The sequence below is a fragment of the Myxocyprinus asiaticus genome, chromosome 42, assembly GCF_019703515.2.
Source record: "Myxocyprinus asiaticus isolate MX2 ecotype Aquarium Trade chromosome 42, UBuf_Myxa_2, whole genome shotgun sequence".
Lineage (NCBI taxonomy): Eukaryota > Metazoa > Chordata > Actinopteri > Cypriniformes > Catostomidae > Myxocyprinus > Myxocyprinus asiaticus.
This window is the reverse complement of record NC_059385.1, coordinates 32,904,227-32,911,737: the sequence shown is the minus strand read 5'-3', so window position 1 is coordinate 32,911,737 and position 7,511 is coordinate 32,904,227.

Here is a 7,511-nt window from a genome sequence, read left to right as displayed (position 1 = left end):
CAATTTTTGTTGGCCTTTTATCAAAGACCAGAGGTGTCTCGGGCTCCCAAGAGTGACTCCTAGTGTCACTACATCGACACAAAGTCTCGTTCCCTCCATCAGGGAATGGAGGTTACACAAGTAACCATGACGTTTTCAGAGAGGTAACGCACACATTCACCTCAAAACACCACCAACACTCGCCTACCATGATGAGGACCCCTCGCTCTACCTTATCCCTAACCTAAACATGTGTACCAAGACAAAGGACATTCAATGGGTTTGTCCAAACACAACACTTTGTTAGAGAGGCGACTAACTACTTCTGCGACCTAAGAGCCGAATTCCCTGAACAACTGTCAAGGTAGCATGTCCATCAAAGATGAAGGAACAGAGACAAGGGTAGAGTGAGCAGGCAATCGCTGGCTCGTTAACACCCCAGCCACCGAAGTCCCAATGTCATATGATTGCCATGATACAGCCACTAAACTAAGGCTACCAAACCAAACGGTGTTCTTAATGGTATCTGGTTATTAGTCCCTGATTCCAGGGTGGTGCCCCGGCGATGTTAATCCTTATTAATATTCTATTGATTTTTGATCTTTAATAATTAATAATTATCTTTGATAATTATTAATTATTGCTAATAACCAAACCTGCTCCTGAACGTAGCGCACTACATTTACTGGTGCCCCGTATGAGGCTTTAATGAGTTAGATTCTATTATTTAATTTAAATATTAATGAATAACTAAAGAAATAATTATTAATTATTTCTGATAGTAACACTGATCTAAACAACCAGTAGAACCTACATAATTGTTCCTTTTTTCCAGGTGGGAGAGAGCAGTGTGTAGTGTGGATGCAATGGCATCATCAGTGGAGCAGTTGTTGTAGTAAGCAAACTGCAATGGGTCCAGTGAGGGAGGCAGCACAGAGCAGATGTAATCTCTGATAAGTCTCTCAAAGCATTTGCTGATGATGGGGGTCAGAGCAACAGGATGCCAGTCATTTAAGCAAGTGGTTTTGGGTTGCTTTGGTACAGGCACAATGGTGGATGTTTTAAAGCATGTGGGGACTATAGACAAAGAGAGGGAAAGGTTGAGAATGTCCGTAAAAACACCAGCCAGTTGGTTCGCGCACGTTCTGATGACACGGCCCGGAATGCCGTCTGGACCCGCAGCTTTACGGATATTCACCCGTTGGAAGGATCGGCTACAGAGACGGAGAGTGAACTAACCTCTGTAGCTTTGGCTGCGAGAGCTCTCTCCGCGAGGGCGGTGTTATTCCCCTCGAAACGTACATAAAATTTATTTAGCTCATCCGGGAGAGAGGCAGCAGTGTTCACGGCAGAGTTTTTATTCCCTTTAAAGTCCGTGATGATGTTAATTCCCTGCCACATGCTTCTAGAGTTGGTGGTGTTAAACTGTCCTTCAATCTTGTTCCTTTACTGGCATTTTGCTGCTCTGATTCGGAGGGCATAACTGGCTTGTTTATGCTCCTCCGCGTTCCCGGAATTAAAAGTGGAGGTCCGCACATTAAGTGCCGCGCGAACATCGCTATTAATCCAAGGTTTCTGGTTCGGGTAGATCTGTATTGTTTTGGTCGGAACAACATCCTCTAAGCACTTTCTGATGAAACACGTGACGCTATCAGCGTAAAGCTCGATGTCGTCATCAGAGGCGGACCGGAACATCTCCCATCCCGGAAGGGAGAATAGCAATGGTCCAAAACCCGGTCCCCTCGTGTGTTAAAACTGATGTGTTGGTGGTATTTTGGTGCGACTGGTTTGAGATTGACTTTGTTAAAGTCCCCGCTCACAATGAACGCGGCCTCAGGGTGCACGGTTTCCTGCTTGCTTATAATCCCATACAGTTCCTTGAGTGCCTGATCTGTGTCGGCTTGTGATGGAGTGTACACAGCAGTGATAATGACCACTGTGAATTCCCTTGGTAGCCAGAATGGTCGACACAGAAGCATAAGAAATTCCATATCAGGAGAGCAGAAAGACTTGATAGAATGTACGTTCCCCTGATCACACCAGGATTTGGTGATCATAAAACATACACCACCACCTGCTTTTACCTGAGAGGTCTTTCGCTCTGTTCGCTCGGTGCATGGAGAACCCAGTGGGTTCGATGGCTGAGTCTGGAATCTCCGCAGACATCCAAGTTTCTGTAAGGCAGATAATGCAGCAGTCCCTCATCTCTTGTTGGAAAGAGATCCACGCTCTCAGCTCGCAGAGCTTGTTGTCCAGAGACTGAACAATTACCAGTAGAATACTGGGTAGCGGGGGTCGATTTGCACAACGTCTTACTCTGATGAGAACGCCGACTCTGTTTCCCTTTTTCCTTCTGCGTTTCCACGGCTGGGCTGCCCAAACAAAGGGCTCCGCTGGCGTGTTTGTAAACAGCGGGTCAGCATTGAGGAATTTGAAGTCCGGTTTACGGTGTGTAATTGCAGAACCAATGTCCAAAAGTGTTTGTCTGTCGTAGACAATAAGGCAGACAACATCCAAGACAAAAAAAACATAAGAATTGTAAACAAAACAAACAAAAAACTAAAATGTTGTGTCGGAGCTCGCAACGCAGCAGCCATACTCGGTGCCATCTTGAGTCCTTGAGTCCTTGAACATCACACATAACAGATTAATTCTAGTCATCATCAACACAGTGACGTGTATAAAGACATAATCTGCAATATTATTGCCTCAGGAGTCAGATATCAGCGAACAAACACATGTGAAACACCGCACAGATGACACTAAGATAACGGGTAACACCAGATCTCAATACACTCAATATCAGCGGATAAACATCACATTAACAGTCATGAAAGGATCTGTGGATTAATCAGAACATATATCAGGGAAATAATTACTCACAGTCACTCATGGACGCACACTTTAGCACCCACAACAAGTTATCTTAGCACATCTCACTGGCATGTCTTTCCTCATGGCGGTGATTGACAGGCGCTCTAAGCTCCGCCTTTCCAACAAGATGTGTTCTGACTTATTTCAGTGAACAGACTGATCTCACAGTGAAATCGGAAACAGTAGGTTGACTTTTCTTTAGCTAAAATAGGTTTGTGCTTACCAAAATGTGAAATTCTGCTCCCAGTGGCCAAAGCGATAGGTGTTGTTGGCCATATGGGCATGCATGAGCTCCATTTTCCAGGTATAATGTACATGGAGGGGCACCAAAAGCAAGTTGTGAAGCGAGTTGTTTTTAGCTGTACAGGCAGTAATACAGTGAGGAGCAATGCATATTTTATAAACTGTACCCCCTAACCCAAATCCTAAATCTAAACATCAGTCGATTAAAAATGCAATGCTGGAGGGAAAAATGCAACCTCCGAATTGCGCTCATCATTGTTTATGCAAGCATGATTACTTTCTCGCAATATCTAAATCCGGATCTCCCACACTCCACATGACGCGCTGCCAGTCATGCCACAGGGGAAGGTAAACATACTGGAACCAATGCAAACATGTCTGATGGGAGATGGCGCTTGTCACTGTGTCAGCATAATGTGACCGATCCTATGGTACCGGAAGTATCTGAAACAACATGCCGACCTCCTGTATGATCATGTTGTAGTTGAACTGATTAGTGAATCTTAACATAATAGCAGTACAGTGTTTATTAGGGGTTCAGTTGTTAAGCCTAAAGTATACTTCAGTCAGACACAAACACGTGACGCAAATATCGTCATCATCAGAGTGCTCGAGAAATGAACGCGTGCAGCTCGATTTTTCTAATTGCCAGTAAATAACAGGAGATGAAGGTAAAAACAACCACAGGGGATGTGCACATCAAGAACACGTGTGTAAGGAGATCAGGATACCTGAATTTGTATAACTCGAGTCTGAAGGGATATAAAGACATCTTTATGGGTCTAAACTACTGAAGAGAAATAGTCCAGTATCTCATAGCAGTCATAGCGTGCATGCGCCAACCGTCTGTGTATGCGTGTACCGTCAAATAGAGGATATTTTCACAAGCACACGTTTGACTGTATGCAGACACTGAGTGTTCACGTCAAAATCGAAGTATACTTTGAGCTTAAGGTGTTGCTGTTTATTAATATTTTTAACTTTGCCGTTTTTGTACTTTATGTAATGTAATGACAAGTGTGAAAGGTGAATAATGTAGAAGTCTTTTACGTAGTATCTTTTATAAATAGAAAATGCTTTATACTAACATGTTTACTGCATTAACCTTAGATAATAAATTACATTAAACATATTTAACCAAGGATATCTCATTGTAAAAGTCATTCATGTCCACCTTTATATAAACTTATCATAGTGTAGAATATTTGAGAAAAATCAAATCATCTTTATTTCAAAGTAGAAAAAATAAATCAAATCTTGCAGAGCTATGGCCATACTTTATAAAAAAAAGAATAATAATTATTTCTCAATTTTAGAGACCTGCAAAAAAGTGTACAGGTGCATCTCAATAAATTAGAATGTCGTGGAAAAGTTCATTTATTTCAGTAATTCAACTCAAATTGTGAAACTTGTGTATTAAATAAATTCAATGCACACAGACTGAAGTAGTTTAAGTCTTTGGTTCTTTTAATTGTGATGATTTTGGCTCACATTTAACAAAAACCCACCAATTCATTATCTCAAAAAATTAGAATATTTTGACATGCCAATCAGCTAATCAACTCAAAACACCTGCAAAGGTTTCCTGAGCCTTCAAAATGGTCTCTCAGTTTGGTTCACTAGGCTACACAATCATGGGGAAGACTGCTGATCTGACAGTTGTCCAGAAGACAATCATTGACACCCTTCACAAGGAGGGTAAGCCACAAACATTCATTGCCAAAGAAGCTGGCTGTTCACAGAGTGCTGTATCCAAGCATGTTAACAGAAAGTTGAGTGGAAGGAAAAAGTGTGGAAGAAAAAGATGCGCAACCAACCGAGAGAACCGCAGCCTTATGATTGCCCAGCAAAATCGATTCAAGAATTTGGGTGAACTTCACAAGGAATGGACTGAGGCTGGGGTCAAGGCATCAAGAGCCACCACACACAGACATGTCAAGGAATTTGGCTACAGCTGTCGTATTCCTCTTGTTAAGCCACTCCTGAACCACAGACAACGTCAGAGGCGTCTTACCTGGGCTAAAGAGAAGAAGAACTGGACTGTTGCCCAGTGTTCCAAAGTCCTCTTTTCAGATGAGAGCAAGTTTTGTATTTCATTTGGAAACCAAGGTCCTAGAGTCTGGAGGAAGGGTGGAGAAGCTCATAGCCCAAGTTGCTTGAAGTCCAGTGTTAAGTTTCCACAGTCTGTGATGATTTGGGGTGCAATGTCATCTGCTGGTGTTGGTCCATTGTGTTTTTTGAAAACCAAAGTCACTGCACCCGTTTACCAAGAAATTTTGGAGCACTTCATGCTTCCTTCTGCTGACCAGCTTTTTAAAGATGCTGATTTCATTTTCCAGCAGGATTTGGCACCTGCCCACACTGCCAAAAGCACCAAAAGTTGGTTAAATGACCATGGTGTTGGTGTGCTTGACTGGCCAGCAAACTCACCAGACCTGAACCCCATAGAGAATCTATGGGGTATCGTCAAGAGGAAAATGAGAAACAAGAGACCAAAAAATGCAGATGAGCTGAAGGCCACTGTCAAAGAAACCTGGGCTTCCATACCACCTCAGCAGTGCCACAAACTGATCACCTCCATGCCATGCCGAATTGAGGCAGTAATTAAAGCAAAAAGAGCCCCTACCAAGTATTGAGTACATATACAGTAAATGAACATACTTTCCAGAAGGCCAACAATTCACTAAAAATGTTTTTTTATTGGTCTTATGATGTATTCTAATTTTTTGAGATAGTGAATTGGTGGGTTTTTGTTAAATGTGAGCCAAAATCATCACAATTAAAAGAACCAAAGACTTAAACTACTTCAGTCTGTGTGCATTGAATTTATTTAATACACGAGTTTCACAATTTGAGTTGAATTACTGAAATAAATGAACTTTTCCACGACATTCTAATTTATTGAGATGCACCTGTAAGTAGAGAAAATGAATGAACATTTCTTTCAAGGGACCTCCCATACTATCTTAACCCTCAGTAGGAATCCATTTACCTCTTTATCAGTTTGGAGTAAGATGCATCAAAAGTCAACACAAGACTCAAAGACGTTGTGTTTTTTCTCAAATTCAGAGACCTGTAGAATGGTGCATTTAAATACATAGAAACTCCACAATGCAGATGTCCCAGGCAGGATTAAAACTCCACGACCTTGGCTGAGACTCCAAAGTTGATGGTCTTGCTCTCCAGCTCATGAAAAACATTTGTCCATCTCTCAGACACAGCCATCTTGTTCATGTTCCACTCAGTGATGCAACAAGTGACAATGTTTTTTACGCAAGCCCACTCATCAAAGAGCATGGTTTCGCCAATCTAACTGAGAGCGGGGATTCTGGAGTAGAAGTGTTCGAGGCTTCCACTCTGGGATGTCTCTCAGTAGGGCCCACTCAAGTTTTTCTGTGTTCGCCAATGAGCAGCTCCAATTTCGGAGGTAATCCACCGATGCTGAATAAAAGTTTCTTACTGCACAAAATAAATCATCCGCTCACATGTCACCAGCTTCAAACAGGGCATCCAACTGCTTTTTAATGATGAATGATTCCTCCAGCCTGGCCTGCAAGACTTTTCTCAGGTCATGAATGTGCAAAGCTATTGCCGTGCCCAACAGAATAATAAGCAAAAAGTCCTTCACTTGCGTGCACCTTGTCAATCCAGAACTTTGCTTCACAAAAAATCGCTAACACTTGGTGCGGCACACTTACTTTTAGCAGCATCCACATGCTTTTTTGTATGAACGTGCTGCGCGATGTCGATAAGTTCCACAAATCTCACACCTCACTTCAAAAGGCTCTGTCTGTGACTCCTTTTTTGGACATTTAAACATTTTGAAGATCCACATTAAATGTACATGCATACTTCCTTGACATTTTTCCAGCCTCAATTTCATCTATGTGCTCTTTCAAACTGACTCTTCAGTCAGTTCACTAACTGGACATCTATTGATAGGGGATTGTGATTGGATAGTTTAACCCAATCATGTACTTCAAATAACATGGTGCGATTTGATTGGTTTTACAAGCTGTATCCTTGGCTACCTTTGATTAGAATACTCACGTGACTGAGAAAGCCGCAAAGGCTATAGAGAAATTTTAGGAGAGGGGAAATACAGGACAAAACACAATTTTTCAGAATAAGTCAGGACACTAGAAAACGTGCTTAAATACGGGAAAGATGTCCCAGGAAAAATGGGACATCTGGCCACCCTACTTAGAACGCATATGTCCATATGCAGCTTTCAGTGAGTAAAGAAATTACGTTCAATAAAAGAAATGCTTGGTGACAGATCACTATGGATTACAATTAGCGTTTTTGATGATATGCAGCAGAGTGCCCCAGCAATAGAATGATTTTTTCTGTCATGTTGGATCCATTTTCACCCATTGATGTAACCATTAGTAGTGAAGTGTCAAGTGATTAAT